We start from the raw sequence: 6,337 nt of genomic DNA, 5'->3' as shown, positions 1-6,337 counted from the left end.
AACTAACAAATAAGAAAAAGGCAAACATATTCACAATATTCATAATAACCAATAACATAACACCATTGCAACTCCCCAACAACGGCGCCATTTTGATGAGTGAATTGTTGTGATGGTATAAAATTTCCTCAATTGAATGAATTCTCGTTGCAAGTATAGTTCTACACCAACAAACAATCCTCCCATTCAAAAATATTGAGTTGTCACATGTACAAATCCCAAATAAGAATTAACCGGAGTATTTAGACTCCGGGTCATCTCACAAGGAATTGCAATGAAGTGGTCAATTATTAGCTACAAAGGGGTAAGGGGTTTTTTTGATTTGATAAGAAGGACAAGAAAATAAATGACAAGAAAATTAAAGAGAGCAATTAAAGAAAGCAATTAATAAAGAGAGACATTCATGGCAAGGGTTTGAGATCATAGGCTTTCTATCCTAGTCACGCAATGATCAATTCATCTTATTTAGTCAACTCCAACACAAAGGGAGAAAGTCAAACAAGACTAATTAATCATGTCACAAATATAAATAAGAATTTATCTTATTACGTCATCTCCAACATTGGAAGAAGGTATCATATTATCTTCCATGAGAGAAAGTCTAATAAGACTAGCTAATCTCAATCCAAAAGTCCTAATCAACTTACTAATTAAATTAGCAAAAGATTAGCGTCAATGGAAACCATATTAGCTAACAACTCTAGATCACCAACATGAGTTGGGTTTTCATGACTCAAGATTACCTAATTACTCTTTCCAAGCCAAGAATGCTCAAAATCTACTCTAAAGCCCAACCAAGTATTTTGTCAAACACTTGGTGGGTACAAATGGAAAGCATAGTAAAATATGCAAGAATAGTAAAACCTACCAACTACAAATTGCAAGGAAACAAGATCAACAACTAAATTCAACAATAAAGAAACATCAAACATTAAATTGCATTAAAATAAAATCAAATCCAACAAGAGCATCCATGAACATAAAAGAGAAATTTACATTACAAATCATGATAATGAAATAGAGAAGTAAGAAATCATAAAAGAAATAAGATGAAAACATGTAATTAAATCTAGATCTAAGATGGAAATTAACCTAACCTAATTCTAGAGAGAAAAGGGAGCTTCTCTCTCTAGAAACTAACCTAGATAATGCTAATGCTACAAACAATTGCTCCCTCCTTGTCCAAGCTTAAATTCTGCATGAAATAGCATTAGAAATGAGTTGGGTTGGGCCCAAAGTGCTTCAGAAATCGCTGGGGCCGATTTCACTTTAGTGGGCCACGGGCAGCATCGGCGCGCACGCGTACATGGCGCGTGCGCGCCCCTGAGTTCGAAATAACATATGAAAAATTTTATATCATTTCGAAGCCCCGGATGTTAGCTTTCCAACGCAACTGGAACCGCCTCATTTGGACCTCTGTAGCTCAAGTTATGGTCGATTGAGTGCGAAGAGGTCAGGCTTGACAGCTTTACAGTTCCTTCATTTTTTCATGAGTTCTCCCACTTTGCATGCTTTTCTCCTCACTTCTTCTATCCAATACTTGCCTTATGAATCTGAAATTAATCAACAAACATATCAAGGTATCGAATGGAATTAAAGTGAATTAAATTTAGCTATTTTAAGGCCTAAAAAGCATGTTTTCACATTTAAGCACAAATCAAGGGAGAATTGCAAAACCATGCTATTTCATTGAATAAATGTGGGAAAAGGTGATAAAATCTTCCAAATTAAGTACAAGATAAACCACAAAATTGGGGTTTATCAATCATTCTTTCAAGAGCCAACATTCTTAATTTTACTTCAAATATACACTGTTTATTCATGCATTCAGAAACCAAAAGCAATGCCACCACATCAAAATAATTGAACTATTCTTATTATATAACTTGAAATTTATGTATCTCTCAATTCTTTTCAATTAAAATTTTCTTTTAAGTAAGGTGAGAGACATGTGGAACATTTTATAGCTTAAAGACATAGATGGAAATGATCATGCAATAAGAATAAGAGAACAAAGAATACAACATAACAGAAAGCAGAAAAATCACATAAGAAAAGGAGATTAAGAGAACAAATCCATCTTTAATGGTGGCGGCTAGTACTCCTCCTTGAGGACCTAATGTAGTGCTTGATCTCTTCAATGTCACTCCTTTGTCTTTGTTGTTCTTCCCTCGTAGCCCTTTGGTCTTCCCTTATTTCATTGAGGATGGTTTTGGGAAAGTGATATGTGTAACACCCTAACTACCAAAGCTCACGCTTCCGGCTGCGCTACTCTGATAGCTCGGACATTGCGATGGCACTTATAATATTTAATACTAAAATATGAGCATGTTAAAAACTTTAAACCGCGAAACCGCTCCCAAAAATACTTTCATCCGATAACATATATCCATAGATACCATGCAACTTACAAAACTCATAAAGAGTACATCCATATATATATATATACACATATATATAAATAATATTACAAGCATTACCCAATACAATTCCTAACCCTCTCATAGAATATATTAAGATAAAGGCGAGGGTACAATAAATAATCTAAAGCAATACAGAGCATCACAACAACAACTAATTAAACTCTTCGAGACTTCAGCGCCCATATCCTGAAAGGGGAAAAATATAGGGGGGTAAGAACATCATCCTCGAAAGGGTTCTCAGTAGAGGGTTTTTAGGAATTACTGTAATAAGATACGTGAAGATAAACCGTACCAGTGATTAATAACTGTTTTATACCTCTTTTCAAAAATAACGGTTTACAATAAAAGTAAAGTCTAAAAATCTTTTTGAAAGAAGAACCGTTCAATTCTCAAAAACTCAAAAGCCTTTCAAAACGGTTTATCTATGCGAAACCAAAATAGCCTTTCATATTTTATTCCAAACCAGAAACACAACCGAAATCAACCATCGATTCAACTCATTCCAACCACGGCCCTAGGCCCAAACAAATCCAACCAACAACCAATCACCACAGTCCAACAGAGTCCTAGTAGCAAACACAAATAGGAAGATGCAAGCACAAACAAACAGTTATTGCAAGTAGAACAGTTAGCAATTAATCACATAGGCAAACCAAGTATAATATGCACACCCAACCAATGTCACATAAATGCATATGATGCATGCCTGTCCCTAGTGGCTGATGATATCATCTGTCGGTTATCAAGCCAACCCGACGTGTCCGGTAGCTAATCCGGGCACAGTCTCTCTGTTGTGCATTAATATCATTAGAGGGAATATGTGCCCTGTCACCATTAGAGGGTATCTGCGCCCTGTCGCCATTAGAGGGTATCTGCGCCCTGTCGCCATTAAAGGGTATCGGTGCCCTGTCACCCTTACAACCAGAGAGAAAACACAAGCATACTTACATTCAACATTTTCCATCATTATTCATTTATCATATTCGTTCATTTATCATATATGCATTTATACTCAGTCATAATCCATAATGGCCTTGCCGTAACTCGCAATAACTCAGCCATCCGGCTAACAGTTCAATCCAGAACTAGCCATTATTCATAATCATACACTGCCATCCCGGCTCTCAACAAAACAGCACTTCCACATTCAAAATCATCAAATTCATGAAATCGGCATTTAAGCCATAAATCATTTCCTCAATTCATTTCACTTTGAAATCAAATTTCAACTCTTTTCAGCCTTGGCTTTAAAGGTCTCATTTCTCAAATCATCTCAGGCTCATAAGCCACTTTTACTCAAGGTAAATTCCCCTTTTTAAAAACAATGCCACTCTCAGCACCCTCTTTCCAAAACTTCCATAATCATGGCGAGTTAAAAATCTCTTTGAGACATTCAAAATCACCCATCCAACAATGGGATTTTATAACAAAAGTTTCTTGGCATAGTCCCAAGTCCTTAGGGAAGGTCAACCCATATCAATTCCTTAAAATTCATTGAAAATCTTAAAATCATGGATTCTCGGTTCAAGTAAATAAAACTGAATTTATTATGAAACCGACCATACAAAATCACAAGTTCCAACCCGGTCCAAAAATCAACTCATTTGAAAAGGGACCGGTTCATTTGAATCAAACCACTTTCAGGTTTCTTTTTGGAACCCATTTTTCTAACTCCTCCAAAATGCCTCAAACTTAATTACTCAATCAAAAGTCTAGATTCCTTTGAAATCACTAAAATCTCCTTTTTATATTGAAATCAATATTAGAGCATCATTCTTTCCTTCAATGATTCAAACGGTAAAAATAGTTCATTTCTAAATAAGTCAAACTCAAGGCATAAAGTTCACTAAATAAATTAACAAGACTAGGATTTTGTAGAAATTTCGGCAGCACCTCCCCTAAAACTTGGACTTTTGCCACCCGGTTCGGGTCCCAACTAAACGGTTTCTCATTCCTTTTCAACAGCTCAAAACCAGAAATCGATTCAAAGCAAGCTAAATCCAACCGTCGCCTCAGTGTCATATCTCAAGAAAACCATTTCAAAATCAACTCAATAGCAACCGATTTAACTCATTTCCAAAGCTTTAAAGAAACGGTTCAGTAACAAATCATTTGTCCAAGATCCAGTCAATTAAAGTAAACCATGCTGAATTCAAAAGTGCATTCGACTTTTCACATCATCAAATAATTGACTCAAATCAAATCAATCCTCAATGGATTAAACTCAGATTTCAAATCTTTAAAGAATCACTTCAAAACATTACATTTCACAAAGCCACACAACAATTCAACCAAACCAACATTCATAATCACTCGAGTCAATCAAATAACACATAAGGTAGATACAATCACCAAATACACAATATCTCACAACAGTATCCATATGTAATAATTCCAATACTTAAAACATAGTTTTTGGAAAGCACCCCTACCTCAAAACGCAAATCCATAACCCAAACGTCTCACGGAGTCCTTTCCGCTCAACTCGAAATCACCGGCAACCAAAACCTCAGCTCCCAGCCACTTTCGCAATAACCATAGCAACAATAATCGCAACATATAATAATCAGGACTCGACCCCTCGTTACCAAAACTCATTTATTAACCAAACACAACCGAAAACTAATGCGATGCTTTTCGAAACATAATTTCTTACCGGAATAACAACACGAAGCAGTTGCGATTTCGAACAGGCCCAGCAACAGCTCTGGCGGCGGCCAAAAACTCCGGTGGATCAACTATAAAAACTGTGCAGCGTTAAAACCTTCTCGAAATCCAAAAAGGCAGAAACCTCAAATAAAACCCTTACCGGCATACTTTTCCGGCGACGGCAGCAAGGTCTCACGTGGCAGAAGCTCAGCCTGGAGCTTTGGCGGTGGTTTCAGCAGCCACAACGACTTCTCCGGCGACCGTACACAGTGGACTCCAACCACTGCGGCGGCTAGGAGGCCGACGGTCGTGGCGACAGCTTCTGACGGCAGCAAGGGCGGCGGAATAACCTACTACCATCGCGCATCACCCTCTCTGCAAGCTCCCTCGTGCGCGTTCTTCTTCCATTCGTGCCTCCAACGGTACCGACGAAGGCAGCTTCTGTGGCGAGGCCAAGGAGCTCTGGCGGCAGTGGACTGCAGATAGGTCAACGGCGGCGAGGTAAGGCGCGGTGGTGACGCAGCTGAATGCACCACTGCTCTCCCTTCCTCCATGCCTCTGGCAGCGGTGGCCAAGGTCCCAGCGATGGCTTCGTTCGTCGCCCCTTCTCTCTAGGTCCCCCATTCTCCTCTGTTCGCGCGGCAACAGGGGCAAGGCACGACGGCGAGGCAACGGCTCCGGTGGCTCAGCACCGTTCAACAGCGACGCTAGCTCCTCCTCCTCACATCCATCGCGTCTCTCTGTTTCTCCCACCCGCGAGCTCGACAGCAAAGGCCATGGAGCCTCTCGTATGGTGGCGGTGAGGTGTGAGGCACGGGGGCAAGGCGTGAGGTGGTGGCATGGTGGCGCGACGGCAAGCTCCCTCCTCCTCTCCTCCACCGCGACTCAGTCTCCCTTTCCCTCTCTGCTTCGTTCTTTTCTTTGGTTCAAGAAGGGAGGCTGTGTGTGTGTTTTCCCCCCCTCATTGCAGCGTTGCTGCTGCTGAGTGTTGGGGAGGGATTTTTTTTTTTTGCGGCTGTAGGGTTAGAGAGAGTGGTAACCGGGTTAGGGTTTAGGTAAATTAGGTCTAGGGGTAATTTCGTAATTTCACATAAATTGAGGATAGTATAATAATTGAAACCCAAATTAAATCCAACACTAATTTTATGTAGAAAATACTATTTGTTCATCATTTTCATAAATTATTTTCAATAAAATGCCCAAATCTAAAAATTAGAAATAATATACTTAATTTCTTCATTTTCTAAAATAGCAGTATTAATATT

The 6,337-nt window shown here is 39.1% G+C and overlaps 1 long non-coding RNA gene across 1 annotated transcript; it reads right to left on the bottom strand.

Moving 5' to 3' along the window:
• On the bottom strand, positions 2,345–6,097 carry LOC107616788. Its single transcript, XR_001614644.2, has 4 exons — positions 5,233–6,097; positions 5,080–5,161; positions 4,856–4,946; positions 2,345–2,609 (listed from the first exon to the last, which is right to left on the bottom strand). It is a non-coding gene; the product is annotated as an uncharacterized LOC107616788 (long non-coding RNA).

Source organism: Arachis ipaensis, chromosome B09, assembly GCF_000816755.2.
Source record: "Arachis ipaensis cultivar K30076 chromosome B09, Araip1.1, whole genome shotgun sequence".
NCBI classification, from domain to species: domain Eukaryota; kingdom Viridiplantae; phylum Streptophyta; class Magnoliopsida; order Fabales; family Fabaceae; genus Arachis; species Arachis ipaensis.
The sequence above is the reverse complement of the archived record's forward strand: the minus strand, read 5'-3'. Positions and strand labels throughout refer to the sequence as shown.